The following is a 17,144-nucleotide window of genomic DNA, read 5'->3' as shown; positions in this document are numbered from 1 at the left end:
AAAAAAAAAAAAAGAGAGAAACACACTGTGATTGGTTGAGGGGATTCTATAGGAAGTTTAGTTGTGTTATATGATTTCCTGTTTATACCTAAGGAAGGTTTAAAGCTCCTTTGACAACTGGGGCTTTCTGCTTTACCTTTTCTTAACAATTACATCTTTAAAAACAAGTCCCTCAATGATCATAACATCCCCTAAAGATCACTCCATAACAAACCAGGAATTAGTGAGTTAATGTTAAAAGGTTTTAAAACCCTAACTTAAATCTCTCACTCCCATACACAGGTGTCTGCAAAAACAGGCCAAAACAGTCTCCAAGTTTTCCCCCCTCCCTGATCTCTGATCCAGAATGTTAACACAGAAAAGGACAATGGATGAAATATGGGAACTACACCTCTTCCTAATGGATTGTTTTGATAACCCTGCAGGCTAGCTGAAACTTCAACTCACCTTTGAAAAGTATTGAATAATGAAAAGCTGTTATTGAAATAATATTTTGACCAGGTTATGATTATTGTTTCTTTTAAACATGAATTATTGTCTAAATCGTGTAATGAATCAGTATAGCAAATCACTTGATTAAATTATGTAGCTACATAGAGCCAAGAATAATCATCCCTGACTTGATTGGTCAAAATGTAATCAACTATGGTGTTAAACTGTAATACATGAATTTCACCTCATGGATGGATGGAAAGTACAATTTCCTGGCCAGTTACTCCATGATGAACATTTCTTGCCAAGCTTTTGCATCCTTCGTATAATCAAAGAAAATAGAATAATTAAGAAATGTCAATCAAATGATTTTGTAATTCAGTAGAAGTTAATGACTTAATCCATTATCTCTAAGAAAAGATGTATGGTGAGAATGAAAATCATGCCAACATGTATGTAATCTTAAGAGAAGGCTATAAAAAAATAAAGCCAGCTGGAGGCTGCCAGAAACAGTCTTTGAGATACATGATTGAAACGTAAACGTATTTATTCATCTTATCTGCCGATGCTGTCACACCTCTTGAGCCCCTGGACCAGCAGAGAGCCTCCATAACACTAAGCAAGAGAATTCACTAGTACCTTACTAGAGTAAGCTCACATTTCCAAAGGCTACTGCCAGCCACCTTGGGCAGTGCTAGGCAGATTGAAAGTCTGCAATTGGTTCCCATAAAGTGGAGGAAGGGACAAGAAGTGATGTGGAAAAAGAACCATAAAAAGTCCTGAACTTCCTGTCTGGGGAGCTTCTCCTTTGGACTGCTTTTTTGGAGGACTTTACCTTTTGGACTTCTCCTTGGATCTTCTCCTTGGGAGTTTGTCTTTGGAGACTCTGCATCAGTGAGCTGAGTGAGGAGCTGGCTACCTTTCCTGGCTTCTGGAGAGATTGGTTTTGGAGAGACCTTCCTTTCCTGGAGGAGGCTGCATTGGTGGAACCCTTGCTGAAAACACCACCTGGTCCGCTGGTTGAAAATTACCGAGCCCTGCCCTGGGCTGGAGCCAGAGCAACACTTAGGGTGGTAGACTAGATATTTTTCTACCTTCTTCTTACATTTTCCCACTTTCACTCTTTCCATCTTTTTGTAAATAAAGCTACTAAGAGTCATTTTGACTTAAGCTATAATATTTTAAAATCATTGACCACAATATTACTTTAAACTTTCATATTAGCATAAAAACCTAAATTTTATATTTTTTCATATGCATTATTTGCATGTATTCTTTCCTCCCTCATCTCAGATTGAGGCTTCTGGGGAGGGGGATGAATGCAGTCAACAATTTTATTCATAAATTTGTTGGTTGATGTAATAAAAAGGGAATGTAATTAGAATCAAACACATGGGTTTGCATCTCAACTCTTATGCCCACTATTTATGTGACTATTGACAAAAGATAGCCTCTATGATATTTAGTTTCCTTATCTGAAAAGTGTGGATGATAATAGTTATATTCCTAGCCTCTGAGTTGTTGGGAGGAAAATACAAACTTTTAAGTGCTATATTAATTTATTGGTATTGTAATATGATTATATATTTTGGGGGAAAGTCCTGTGATTTGATTGTTATTACTGCTACCAATATAAATTAGTTTTGCAACTTATACTCTCAGAGAGTATTATTATGATGATGATACTCTCACAAATGATACTGGAAATTTTCAAAAGTAAACAGTCAATTTCAAATCAATTAAATTTGCATTTATTAAGTGTCTGCTAGATGAACAGCACTGTGCTAGACACTGAAACTACAAAGAAAATATCTTTTAAAATCCCTATCTTAAGAGAGCTTACAGTTTATAATGAGATAAGAAATTTACCCAAATAACAAAATGTTAGGATTATTTCTCAAAGGGCTGTCCGTGTTTGCAGCTTCACAGCGCTGACCCACGGGGGATGGGGCAATAGAATCAACTTCCCCTAGTAGGTAGACACTAAAAGAATTCCTAACTGAAATGGGCCTGTGCCCACTAACTCTCTGGTGATTTATAACCAAATACTTTCAGATTTAATGTGAGGCTAAGATAATCTGATTGCCAATGGTATAGATATCTTGAGTTGATTGAGAATGAAACACAGGCTAAAACTGGTGAATAGCCTATGAAACTCCTCACAGTAAAGAATCACTTTCAACTGCCAAGCTTGACAGTATGAGAATTCTTCTGAAGTTGATAGATCAGGCCAGTAAGATGATATCCAATTCTTTAATTTTAATTAAGTAATGAAGAGATATATTGGTGATATGGGTATTTAGGAGAGGTGCGTATGATAGAGGTTTCAAGGAAAACTAAAGCTAAAATGTAATTGAGAATCAGGCAGTTCCCCCACAGGTAAACACCTGACAGAATTCTGCCACTCAAGCTTGGTTACAGCATTTGCCTGATCAGCTGCTAGATGACAAAGCTAGTTAAATCTAGATGGATATAAGTAGCTGCTGTTTTCTGTGGTAACTTGATGTTGTTGTTGATATTTGTTGATGATGATGATGAATATAAGCTACAGAGTGCAGGCTGCTTAATCCCTACACATCTATCATAAAAGGACCTCCAGGTCCCCCATTAAATTCATTGAAGAATTCCTTTTTATACAAGCATTACTGATGAAGACACCAGACCTTAATAGAAAATTTGATTTGTAAATAACAAGACTCAAGAAAAGCATAAGAAGGTAAATAAGGAAGAGAAAATCGGAGGGATTCAGTAAGGTTACACTGTTAATAGTCCTATATTAAATAAAAAATTCATTATTAGAGCAATTAGAAGGAGTATACATAGACTCTATGACCAGGTGGGCTTTATATTAGGAATTCAGGGCTGGTTTAATATTAGGAAAACCATCAGCATAATTGATATCAATAACAAAACTAGCATAAATTACATAATTATCTTGATGAATACAGAAAAAACCTTTGACAAAATACAATACCCATTCCTATTTTTTAACCCTGACCTTCCATCTTAGAATCAATACTGTGTATTGTTTCTAAGGTAGAAGAGCAGTAAGGGCTAGGGAATGGGGGTTAAGTGACTTGCCCAGGTTCACAGAGCTAGGAAGTCTTTGAGGCCAGACTTGAACCCAGGACCTCCCATCTCTGGGACTGGTTCTTAATCCACTGAGCCACCCAGCTGCTCCTGTATTTTATTCTTAAGGCAACATAGTCACTGAAACTTTGAGCAGGAGAGTCACCCAGAGAGACCTCTGGTTTAGAGAAATAATTTTGTCAACTTTGTCCTATGGATCCCTTTCTAGAATGAGATTTTAATGTAAATAATATACTTGAGATTAAAAAAGAAATTAAAAGTTAGTGAAAATAAAGAGGTATTATGTTTCCATCCAATTCATGGAGTTCTTTAAATCTAACCATGGAACTCTAAGATGACAATCGGCTCCAGATTAAGAACATTGATTTAAAGAAAGAGGAACCTACAAGCTACAAGACCAGTTGAGATGATTCCATTCATTCAGATGAGAAAGGACTTGAATATGAAGTAGGATGGCAACTATGTGAGCAAATAGAACAGGTGAAAGATGCCAAGAAATAGAATTAACTAGAGTTAGAAATGTTTATAATAAAAGAGAAGAAACAAGATAGAGATGAGAGGACCATTTGACTCCACAATGTCACACCTGGGTGACTGGATGTATGGTGGTGCCTCAACAGAAAAAGGGACGTGTGGAGATGGAGTGATAGGCAGGATGAAGAGTTCTGTTTTAGACTTGTTGAGTTTCAGGTGCCCAGAGGTATATATTCAGTTGAAAATATCAAATGCTAGTGATGTGTGAGCTATAACTCTGGGAAAAGATTAGGACTGTTTTTTGCTTTCCTTCTCATTCTCATCATTTAACATAATCCTTGAAACATAGTAGAAGCTTTATAAATGCTTATTGCCTTGACTAAAATAATATGGTAATGGAATCCATGGAAGTTATTGAATCAATAAGAGAGGATATAGATAAAAAAAAAAGAAGGCAAGAGAAAAGAGGGTTAAAGTAGAACATGGGATAGACCAATGACTAGATGATAAAAATGGTGATGATCTGGCAAAAAAAGACTGAAATGGAGATGTCAGGCATATAGGATGATTACCAAGAGGGAGCGGTATCATGAAAATCCTGAAAGAACAGAGTATCTAGAAAGAGCAAGTGGCAAACTGTGTCAAATGCTTCAGAGAATTCAAGAAAGATAATGTTTATGAAAATGCTATGAGATTTAGCATGTAAAAGATTCCTGGTAGCCTTTAACAGAATAATTTCATTGACATGATAGGGTCCAAAAGTGGATGAAGAGAAAGTAAGAAGTGGAAGAGAACAAGGATAGAAGGTTTTTCCTAGGATGTTAGCTGTAGAGGAGTAGAGATGTGATATGATAATTTGAAAGTATGTTAAGAGTCAAGTGAAGTTTTGTGTTAAAGATGGAAATGATTGAGGCCTCTTTGTAAGCAATAAAGTAGGATCTTGTAAATAAGGAGAGGCTGATAATTATATATAGAGAGGCAGATTATTAAATGGACATTTCTATTATGAGATGGGAGGGTATAAGGTAAAGAACCAGTAAAGGAATTAACTCAGGAAGGAAGGGTCATTTCTTCAGAGACTGGCACAAAGAGAAGGGGTAATTATACTGAGGAGTTTTTAGGTAAGAAATAAGGAAGAATGTGAATTCCCCAAGGGTGGTCACTTTTTTGTCAGAAAATTAGGATGCAAAACCCTAGGAGGGTATTTGAAAGGTTTTGTGTAGAACCTTAAGGTCATGCTTAAATCAACTGCTGTTACCCGTATGTAGAGTCAGTGAGGGAAGGATAAAAGAATTGTTATGAAAAAATGAGAGGCTGACTGAAATTATCTAACAAGTATTTAGTGTACCCATTATTATGGTTGTAACTTTCTACAGCAAAATTCAGAAATTAATGTAAAGAAGCCACTGTTATAGTTGCCAAGAATAGTCCATGGTTGAGGTTTGACCAAGCATAGGATGAGGAACGAATGTATTTATGGTATGAAAGGAAAATTGTTCGTTTGCTTTTATATTATCAATTATGAACAGAATGGTCATATATAATCCTTTAGATGGTTTTAGAAAGAGTTAGAACCAATTACTAAACTGTGTATAAGATATCAATTATGATATATTAATCATAATATTAGAAAGGATATAGTTCTGTATATTAGAATATTACAGCAACTAAAGATATTTAAGAGCTTCTGCTGGAGGAATAAAAACTTTAGGTCTGTGTGGTTACCTAGGGAAGCTGAAACCCATGTAGAAGGAGCTCAGCTCACTGGGAGTAGACAACGTATAGCTGGCCTGATAAGCTAGTATGAAAACAACCTGGTTTTCTTCAGGTGTTTGATCCTTATACCACTATAGGTTCCCAGAGTATTGTGGCCGAGAAAGGTTATTCTGATCTAAATAGTATGATAGTTAAACTTGTACTGAACTTTGAGGACTTGGTAGCAAATATTTCAAACCCTTGCTATCAATCAAGTTTCTTAAGATCCTCTGTACATTCTGCTATGTTAATGACTTATGCTAATTAGCTATCAAAAAAGCCTATAAAACAAAAAAAAATATGGGATCTAATCACAAACTGGATGTGGTAAGATGTCCAGTTTTAATTTACCACTTTTAAAGTTTGGATTATCATCTTGGAATTATGACCCAGAGATTTTTTTATTTCTAACAGTTAGAGGACAGCATACAGTTAAACTGGTTAACTTTAGGTTAAATGTTTCAAAGGGAAGAAATCAAGGCCAGAACAGGAGAGATGGACTGAGGGAGCAAGTTTGAAATGCAGTGACTTTAGGCTGTGTTTAGAATGGATTCAGCAAGAGGGAATAAAAGAAAAGTTGGAAGGATATACTAAAGTCAGAGAGTGGCCAGGGATGCAGTATCTCCTAGAGGTAGCCAGATTTCCATGAATAGAAAAAAGAATTAATGAATATAAGAAGAGATTTAAGATGAAGAGAAGGTTGTCAACAATAGTTCTGAGGTTCTGGAGGGTCCAGTGAAAAGGGAGATCAGGGCAAGAAAGAGATTTTGGCAGGATAGGATAGAGGCTTATGGGGAAGATTTTGAGAGTGATAGTAGAAGAAGGAAATGTTTATCTAGGCAGCCTATCACTCAAATACAGGGATTAGAAAAGAAGGGGAAGGTGTGTGCTAGACACATAGAATGGATAGTACTCATGTGGGTGGTGAGTTTAGGGTCTCATCTAAATAACTGGCAGCTCAGGAGCACTCCGTGGCAAGGGAACAAGCTTTCTTATAAGAGAGTATGACTATTGAGATAGTAACAATAGAGTCAATTAGTGAGGTATGTGTGGGGCTTTCAAGAATACTTTTTCTTAATTGGTTGTCAGGGAAGTAGATGGTTGTTTGGACAGTAGTAGCATTGCTATAACTAAGGAATAGATTTGCTTTATCCATAGTTCATTTTGGTCTATGTGGCTTCATCCATAATTCACCCTGTTTGGGGGCAGTGTGCCTATATATATATATATATATGCATGTGTGTGTGTGTGTGTGTGTGTGTGTGTGTGTGTGTGTGTGTGTGTGTGTGAAAACCACAATGGAAATAGGATGCTTATAACAAAACACCCCAGGGCAATTTTTAGGCAAACTTTGCTCTTTCTGCACAGGCAGTGATTGTGGAAACTAGGCATGGTTCATAGGTAGTCCTGCATGACTGGGAAACTGAACCACCTGTATTTGTTCAGAGACTCCTAACCAAGGACCTAGATTATGTCTAAGGATTGATGTAAGGAGTTTTCTCATAATTGTAAATCTAAGCAAACCTTATGCCTTATCTGAAAGGTGGCCTCCCTACTAATCAATTAGATATTGTTTTCAAGTTCTTAATTGTTTACAGCTACTTGACAGGGTTAGTGGGATTTCTCTTTCACAGTAGCCCATATCATTACCATTTGATGGGTTCTTACTCTCAGTGATGCTATAGTGAAGGAAGGTTGTATCAATATATTCTCTTCTTTTTTCCCTTAGTATATTCCCTTCTAAACATCAGGGAAAAAAGGGATATAAGGATGAGCATCTGGATTCATTAATGTTTTGGGATCCTGACAGAACTCTCACTCAACATCACTTCTTTTGTCCATTCCAAGATGGAAGAGCTATTGGATATCTATTGTTGTTAGATATTCTACACTTAGATTGTGAGCACATCTTTTGACAAAGTCTACTGATTAAGGACTTATTCATGGAGGAAATTGTAATTTCAAGAGACTTGGTGTTTAAGGGTCTTTTCTGGATGGGGTCCTAGTGGCAAGGTATCTGCTGTCTGGGCCTTCAATGCTTATGGAGAACAGAGATGTATTTATTTTCTCATTGCCCCAGGAATCTATAGGAGAAATTAGAGTGATTGATTTGAAAGGACTTCCTGAAGAAACTCTGGTCATTTTTCTTTGTGGTGAAGATATTTCACTAACCTTCATTGTATGTTAGAAATATTTATACCAGGAACAGAAAATTATTGATATCTAATTCTCTTTATTACTGCCATTTTAGAACATTTCTTTTTCATTTCTTCTTTTTCATCTCTTTTACTTTTTCCCTTCTTTCACTTTCTCACATGCTGGAATCCCTTACTCTTCTCCCCCCTCTTTCCTTTGCCTTCTACCTTGCCTATGATTCAGCCTAGTCAAGGAAAATTATGGAGAAAAAGACCTAACCTTCCATAGGAAGTGTGTAAACAAAGATTTGCTGACTATCTGGAATTTTGTAAAGGGAACTTAGATATCCAGGAACACTGCCTAGCTCTACTCATGGCACTTAGAATCAAAGAAGTTACTAGTCTCTGGATTACAGAATTCCTGTGTTTAACAGCAGTTTCTTTGCATTGTTGAATTTATTTGGTTGAATTAAATGTTCGTCACTCTCTACATACAAAGAGGGAAAGCTAACAAAAGAACTTCTGTGAGCCTTGGATTGATCAATGATAATTCTCTTGTTTTCCTTCCACTTCTTCAGATTCCAAGCTGTCAATGTTTTTGTTTCCCAAGTGACTCTCTTCTATGTTCTATCATAAGTCCTCCATGATGGTTTTTAACAATATATTAAATGATTTCCATTTGATCTTTTAATATTTGGTAGTTAATTACAAGATTTGGACTCTCCATCTTTTCTTGCTTTTATTATACGTGACCAGCCCACCTTTCTCCCAGGAGAAATTCCCCTTGATGTCTCTTTTATGCCATTTCTCTCAGACCAGTCATTACCAGTAACATACTACTTCCTACTTTGTGATGTTTCTTTCCACATTCCTTCAGTCATCTTAAGTTTAGATTCTTCTGAGATGTTGATGCCTTGATATTAGAGTGGGAAATACTATGAACAAACTGAGAAGTCAACTACTTCAACATTACACCAGATCCTGGAATTCCCTTTTTAAATTCCAGATAGGCAGATAACCTTTTGCAAAGGAATTCATTGCCTCCCAAGACAGTCCCTTGCATTGTTGGTATTGTTGGACCAGTACTAAACCTTAGGAAATTCTTTCTTATATTAACCTGAAATTTCCATTTTAGAACTTACATACATTGAGCATTTTTGTCATGTAGAACAAATTTATTGTCTCTTCCTTTTAAAATATATATTATTCATTTATTTTTATATTCATTAAATTTTTTTGAGTTCCAAATTCTCTCTCTCTCCAGTGTCTCCCCTACCCATTGAGAAGGCAAGCAATATGACATCAATTATACATATGAAATCATGAAAAACATTTTCATTTTAGCCATATTGCAAAAAAGGAAAATGAATTTTAAAATCATATCTCAATTTGCACTCAGAATTCATCAGTTCTCTCCCTCTGGAAGTGAATAGCATTTTTTATCACAAATCCTTTGGAATTGTCTTGGATTGTTTTCTTGATCAGAATATGAAAGTCTTTCACAGTTGATCATCCTTATATATTGCTGTTACTATGAACAACTGATTTCCTGGTTTTGCTCTTTAGTTTCCATCAATTCATATAGGTCTTCCCAAATTTTTCTGAAATGATCCTCATTATTTTTTATAGCACAATTGTATTTCATCACAATCATAAACCACAACAATGTTTAGTCATAACTCTATTAATGGGCATCTCCCAAAGAATTTCTAATTCCTTGCCAAAACAAAAAGAGCTTCTACAATTTTTTGTATATCATTTCTTTTTCTTTGTTCTTTTTGGAATACAGATGTAATAGTAGTATGCTGGGTCAAAAGGGATGCCAAATCTTAAATTCCTTTGGGAATAGTTTCAATTTGTTCTCCAGAATAGTTGGACAATATCACAGCTCCAGCAACAGTATATTAGAATCTCTATTTTTCCACATCCTCTCCAACATTTATCCTTTTTCTTTTCTATTATGTTAGCCAATCTGAAATTGTAGAATAGCTTTTATTTTTATAAATTTGACTCAGTTCCATACACATAGAAGTGAGACATTTATCAGAGAAATTTGTTGTTAAAATTCCCCTATACACTTTCCTATTTTCTTTCTAATTTTGACTGCATTGGTTTTGTATTTGCAAGACCTTTTTAATTACATGTAATCAAAAGTATATTTATTATACCTACCTATGATACCCTCTTTCTCTTGTTTGGTCATAATTTCTTGCCTTATCCATAGATCTGATAGGTAAAAATTTCCAAACTCCCCTAATTTGCTTGTGATATCGCCCTTTATATCTAAATCATGTACTCATTTTGAGTTTATCTTGGTATTTGGTGTGAAATGTTAGTCTATGCATAATTTCTGCCAAACTACTTTCCATTTTTCTCAGCAAATTTTGTCACATAATAAATTCTTGTCCCCAAAGTTTGAATCTTTTGGTTTATCAAACACAAATACTATAGTCATTTATTACCGTGAATTGTATACCTAATCTATTCCACTGATCCACCACTTTATTTCTTAGCCAGTACCAGATGGTTTTGTTGCTTACTACTTTGTAATATTGTTTGAAATATGTCACTTCCAGGCCACCATCCTTCACTATTGCCTCAGCAATTTAACAATGCTCAAGTGAGTTAAAGAAATTATCTTATCTAGCCATTCATCTTATCTTCTCAAAGCATTGTTGCAACTAGAGTGGTTTGATCTAGGTTTTGACCAATAGTATCAATGCCTCCAGGAGGTTGTGTAGGCCAAGTATGTTCTAAAGCAGGGCTCAACAACCTTTTTGGCTGTGAGAACCATAAACACCACATTATTTAAAATGTAATTTCGTGAGAGCCGTACAGTGCTCACAGTGCGTGCTCCTGTAACAGCGCCTGAAAAAAAATTGACTTTATGGCTCCTGCAGAAAGAGCCATATCTGGCCCTCAAAAGAGCCATATATGGCCTGAGAGCCATACGTTGCTGACCCCTGTTCTACAGCCACCTTTAGGAAAGCTGAGTGCTTCATGCTTGCTGTGATTGCCTATGATTGGTATGTAGCCATCATGGCTCACTTCTCTACTCCAACAAAATGTATACTTGGGCCCACACTCCATTACTCATTACATCTTACCTAGGTAGTTGTGGAAGAGCTTGGATTTTTACTGGTTGTTTATTGAATTGGTCTTTCTGTGGACCCAATAAGATCAATCATTTTTGTTGTGATTATTCACCTTTTTGGGAGCTTTCTTCCAACAAGATGATCTTGTTGATGTTTTTTCTGCTGGATCAATAATTATGATCATAGTGTTAATTATCATAATCTCTTATGTATATATTCTCTTCTCTCTTCTGAAGATAAACCACTGAGTCCCAATCCAAGTGTTTCCTTTGAGATTATCAATTGATAGGGCAGTTAGATGGCTCGGTGGATTGAGAATCAGGTCTTCCAGGAGATCATGTATTCAAATGTGGCCTTGGCTACTCCCCAGGTATGTGACTCTGAGCAAGACACTTAACCCTGATTGCCTACCCTTTTGACTTGGAACCAATACATAATATTGATTCTAAGGAGGCAAGGGTTAAAAAAAGAGAGAGAGATTATGAGTTGATATAAATTAGTTAGCCAAACTTTGCTAGCTTTTAGAAAGGGCATTTAATAAGGAAAATTGGTACATATATACCCAACCTCCACTTCAAAACCTGCAATACATTCTCCCCAAAATACATAGAGTCTAAGAGAAAGTAGGTTCAATCTTGGAGCACATGTGGCAAAGGAGGTAATTTATAGGTCCTGGGAATTCTTTTCAATAGAGTCTTTGAGATGTTTTCCTTAGGTATCCTGTAATTTTCTGCTGGAGTCTTTCTAGAATTCTGATATAGCTTTCTTCTGTGTATCCAGTATATCCTTTTTCCAGATGCAGATACTGACAGGAGTAACTGTTGATTGGGATGCTGCTCAAAAGTGATAATTCAAAACCTTCTGACCCTTCAAAGTTTACAAAGTCATCCTTTGGTGGTAATTGTAAGGGTGACCAAGCAGCTCTACTTCCCAGTCTCTAAGCAATTTCCTCTCAGCAGCTGGAACTTTTTATGCTACTGGCTAGCCAGATGTTCCAATTCTCAATGCAACTTGCTTGCTGGTTTTCTACAAGCCCCAAAGTATCTGAATGAATCTCCTCAACCATTCTAACTATAACTTCTGTAACAGCTGGAATATTTTTGCTTGGTTGGTTGATTCAACAAACTTTTTTGTTCTGTGGTTTAAGTAGAAAATTTTAGTGGGTTGTGTTTGATTCTGTCTATTTTCACTCTTACACTTCTAAGAAAGGATCTATTTCCAACAGATTTGATCACATATAGAATTTAAGCTTCACTCAAAAGGATCTTAAGAGACTAAGAACCTGCCAGACTGTTTTGACTTCTAATTTCCCAGGGCAGGTTTGAGGATACTAAGAAGTATTAGAGAAGGTCTGGCAAAGCAGACTGAAGGGGAGAATCTGTTGGCTGGGAGGGAAAAAAAAAGTCAGAACTAAATACAGTCATTTACTCCCAAATCCTTTCTCCTTTCTCCAGAGAGGTGGCTAGGAAGAAAGTAGGTCTCAATAAGGAAATTCAAAAAGCATTATCAACTTTTTCTGTGTTTGTTGTGATTTTTTTTTTTTGAGCTAAGGTGGTTCAGATCTGTGATCTTATAGAAGCAGAGAGCTCTAGGTGTGGAAACTCCCCTACTGATGTAGATCTGAAACATATACTTTGCAATTTTAGAAAGCTGTTGGCGGTGGGAGGGTGAAGATGTGAAGGGAGGGGAGAAGAGGATAAGCGCCCTGTCCGTGGCCATACCGCTAGTATGACGAAGGCTTGAAACTAGGTTTTCCTGACTCCCACGCTTGCCACAACCCTACACCTTTCACAGAGGCTGTTTCTGCAGGGGATCAAAGGGTCCATTCTAGATCCCTTGGAGAATAGAAATCAGGATGCTGGAACTTAAAAGGAAAAGTTCGGAGTGGAAAGGAGTGTTGGGAGAGGGGAGGGAAGTGAGTTCACTAACTCTTAGACTCAACCTTTCTCCTAGGGGTTGTGAATGGAATTACTGATTTTGCTGGTGGCAATACGCTGTGTGTGTCATTAGAACAACCATACGTGTTCGATTCCAGATCAAAACAATGACTTTTCTTCCTCTGCTAGTGAATGTCAACCGGATCCTGTCTCCTGGCATATTCCCTCTGTTTAGTGTTCTTTCTTTAGGTTGCGATGTTTAACCCCTGTCTTTCTGTTCGAACCCGGATTGTTAACGAAAACGAAATGAAATTGGGCATCCGAGGACTTGACTGAGAGGTCATTAAAAAGATCTAACCGATCTAGTCTTCTATAATAACTCTCTGTATGCAGTATCTGGCCCGTTAGTCAGTTCTGTCAGAGTCACTTGTCTAACCGAGGTTTCAGGTTTTATGGCAGGAAAGGTGGAAATTTTAAATGGCCAAATTGAGATCACCAGACAGAGAACATCTGAGGTGCTTGTACAAGGAAATCCCTACTGCTGGGGATGTAGCTCAGTGGTAGAGCGCATGCTTCGCATGTATGAGGCCCCGGGTTCGATCCCCGGCATCTCCAGATCCCTTTGAGCTTTTGTGACTAACAGCTCCCTCGAAACTGGAATTGCGAAATTTCTTCTCGGTTCTAAATATTTCGGGTTTAACTAAAAATGATCTCTCATAATAATATGCCACTGATCTTTCCTGTTTTCTCTTAGTAACCTTTTATCAATTTGTCGGATATTTTTATCCCCCAATTATGCTCAACGCCCAGATGACACAAATAAGCGACTTTTAAAGTTGCTTGGGACACTATGGGCTTAATAAACTTATCCACGCTCATTCATATCAATGTCCTTCCTAAAATGAGGCAGTCACTGACCATACATAAATTTTCTGCCTTAAAGGCATCAATTACACTCTTCCTATTTTCTTTCTATCTTCCAGTCTCTAAAGGAGCTTCTCCTAACTCTTCCCTACTCTTTGTGTGCCCTCCCAAGGATCTGTCCTTGGTACCATTCCCTCCACTCTAAAGTGTCTCCCTGGTCTGTCGTATCCATTAGATGCATGAAGAGGCTGGTTAAGTAAATGACAGACCAGACATCTGAACGGGTTTCTGGGAAGTGGTGGTAAGGCAAATAAAGTTCTTGAACAAGTTGAATTTAAAGTTGCAGTGGTCATTCAAACAGAGGAGCTATTTGCATTATTGGATAACAATGCAGATCTTGGGAGTCCTTGTTAAAGCTTTCCTCTAATATGTACTATTCATGTAACCCTGGGCAAGACATTTAACACTTTGAGGCTCTAGTCAACTCTCTAAGACACCACCCAACTTGGGTCCTAGACCTTCATACATAGAATCTTCCAAAAGGCAGGACACAATTCCTGAAAAAAAAATATTCACTAATCTTTGAAACTTCTACTTTAGGCTCTAATCCAGGTGATTGATGACTGGGTACAAATGAATTCCCTTAGTCCAATCAGAACTGGCTGACCCTACACATCAGAGTCAAACTTCAGCTTCAGTCACATAGTTGTTCACTTAGGCCTGGGATGCAGGATATTCCTCCAACCTAGAGCCCTCAATGCTCCCCTTCACTTCCAAGAACAAAATACTCCTGCATAGTGAACAATTTCCTAGATGTGTTGTTTTCTCTAATACAATTTAAAACTCTTAACTCAGAGAATACCTCTTTTAATTAAAAAATAAATCCAGAAATGTTCTACAGTAAGCTTCTCATAAATGCCCTTTCGTTTATTTTATTCTCTAGTAGTGAGATAGTTTTTATTTGCATTGGAAGAACCAGTTTCCTCATTCAGGATTTCACTACTTCAAGGTCTAGTGGTGGGAACTATGAATGGTATCTCCAGGCAGAGCCTATAGAAAAGAAGAGGCAAGTAGGAAAGACAAGGAAAGAAAGGTAATATTTCTGGAAAGCCTCAAAACGTCCCTGAGTGGGCTTGAACCACTAACCTTTCGGTTAACAGCCGAACGCGCTAACCGATTGCGCCACAGAGACAAGACACGGATAGAGGGTGAGCCAAATAGAGACTCGAGACCAAAAGACAGAACTTTAAAAAAATGATAAGGGTTTATTGGCTTTGGATTAACGCCCCTTCCAAGGAACTTCAAAGAGACAATAAAGTGTCGATATGTACATGGAATACAGTGAAACCCATGAAGCCAAAGTAGGTATCAGAGGACACGTTTCTTCCTAGGACTTAGGTTGCGCCAAGCTAGGTACACGGACTCTCTCTACCTTGGTGCCCAAGGAGAAATGCCTGATTTAAAAAACCACAAAAACAAAACAAAACAAACAAAACCCCGAAGCCCACTATGAAGGCAGGCAGCTGTCCCGACTGGGATAAGGAGGAGAGCTTGGAGCTGATCGATTCCAGAAGCCAGTCACTGAGCAATGGAATGGAATGCGAAAAGGAAGTCGGGAAGGCAACTTTTTTTTTCTGGGCTTAAATTTATTCAAAATTGCAGGTCTCAGCCTACTCGCGACAGTCTTGTTAGAGTGCCCCGTGAGCTAAACCTCGGAGAAACGGTATATGCTTCCCCCTCTAGGCTTGGGTCTGCTGTAACAAGAATAAGAAGAGCAGTTTCTAAAACTCCACCAGGAGTGCCTTTGACTGCTAATTAGCCAAACACAGAGTGGCTCCAGCCTTCCCACTCCACTCCCCACCCCCGCACCCGTTTTAGCCCCTGATATTTGGCTCCTCTGACTCGGCAAAGCGGAATCCTAGTTCCCAAAGTGCTTTATTCCAAACAAGCTGGCTAATCAGACTGTCTTATCCTCTGCCTCTTCGGATTCTTCCCTGTTTCTTTCGGCAGCTCTCCATTCGGATGACTTTCCAGCCCTTATTTCTGCGCTCCAGACCCTGCCCCTCCCACACACCAGCAGTGCTCTTCAGTTCCTTTTTCCATCTGCGGGATTTCACTGTAACCCTAGAGAAGTCTGAGAAAGCATGTGATGGCCTTAAGCAGTCTAGAAGGAACCATAGAAGGAGGAGAAGTACTAGGAGAGTGTGGTGAAAAGGGAGAGGAGGGGATGATGAATAGAGTTCAGAGTTGCCAGGAACTGAATGGAGCTAAAGATTGAAGGTTAAGGACATAAACTTGTGAGAGACTGGGCCAATTGAAGTACCAGATGTGTTACTTCCTAAGAGAGCTTCCTATATGTAGTCTCTCGGTCCTTGCTCTCCTGCCAGAATAAAATTTCCTTTTGAAATTCTAGGTTTTCTTGGTATCTTTATTTTTACCTCTCTTTCTTCTCCGAATTACGTTGCTTTCTCTCTTAAGAGGGTGCCATTCCTTGTAACAAAGAATTTAAAAGAAGAAACGTAGTAGAGCAAAGTTAACCAGTTCTTCAGTCTAGACTAGATGTGTGTTTATCCGTAGTTCACAGTCCCCCTTAAAACTTCTGCAAAGATGGCAATTCATTTTCTCATCTCTTCTGAGTCGAGCTTGATTTTTACGATTCAGCGTTCAGTTGCAGATTTTTTTTCCCTTTTCCATTCACACGAAATAGTTTCTTTGAGGCAGTTAGGTGGGACAGTGAATAGTGTCAAGCCTGGAGTCCGGAGGATTGAAGGTCAAATTTGCCCTCAGACACCTACTAGCTGCATGACCCTGGGTATATCATTTAACCCTGTTTGCCATAGTTTCCTCATCCATAAAGAAAGCTGGATAAGGAAATAGCAAAGCACAAGAAAACCTCTACGAAGACAGCCTTCCTTCCCCCCACCCCACCCCTGCCAGTTTCTTTTGCTCAAAAGCCTACAGTGTTTTCCAAGTGAAATTCAAATTTTGTGAATTTTATGTGTATGTGTTTCCATGCTAAAAACTCAAAACTCGGGAGAAAGGCAACAGGAAATGTTCTTAGTTCCATGTGAGAGGTTATCTTGTGTGTTCCTTGATGATACAATTTGAATTGTTGAAGAATAACACCCTCATCTAATTTAAAGACACACAAAAAGGGTCAATATGTCAATACCAATTGGAAGGGAGAGTGAAAAGGAGGGTTAGCTGTAGTGGGGATGTAGCTCAGTGGTAGAGCGCACGCTTTGCATGTGTGAGGCCCCGGGTTCGATCCCCGGCATCTCCAAAGTGTCTTTTGTACATATCTTTAAACTTAACCAATTTACTTTCTTGAACAACATCCTAGAAGACTTTCAACCAGCATCTTCCCCCAAGACCCTGGGAAATTCTCTGCATTTCTTCTCTAACTGGGGAAGTCAGACCCC

At 38.0% G+C, this 17,144-nt stretch overlaps 3 non-coding genes across 3 annotated transcripts; 2 read left to right on the top strand and 1 right to left on the bottom strand.

The window, feature by feature from the left end:
• Positions 1–13,401: 13,401 nt before the first annotated feature.
• TRNAA-CGC lies at positions 13,402–13,473 on the top strand. The gene has a single exon. It is a non-coding gene; the product is annotated as a tRNA-Ala (tRNA).
• Positions 13,474–14,840: 1,367 nt separating this feature from the next.
• Positions 14,841–14,914, bottom strand: TRNAN-GUU. Its single transcript has one exon. It is a non-coding gene; the product is annotated as a tRNA-Asn (tRNA).
• Positions 14,915–16,933: 2,019 nt separating this feature from the next.
• TRNAA-UGC lies at positions 16,934–17,005 on the top strand. The gene has a single exon. It is a non-coding gene; the product is annotated as a tRNA-Ala (tRNA).
• Positions 17,006–17,144: the final 139 nt, after the last annotated feature.

The sequence above is a fragment of the Gracilinanus agilis genome, chromosome 6, assembly GCF_016433145.1.
Source record: "Gracilinanus agilis isolate LMUSP501 chromosome 6, AgileGrace, whole genome shotgun sequence".
Classification (NCBI taxonomy): Eukaryota; Metazoa; Chordata; class Mammalia; order Didelphimorphia; family Didelphidae; genus Gracilinanus; species Gracilinanus agilis.
This window is presented reverse-complemented; position numbering and strand designations above follow the sequence as displayed.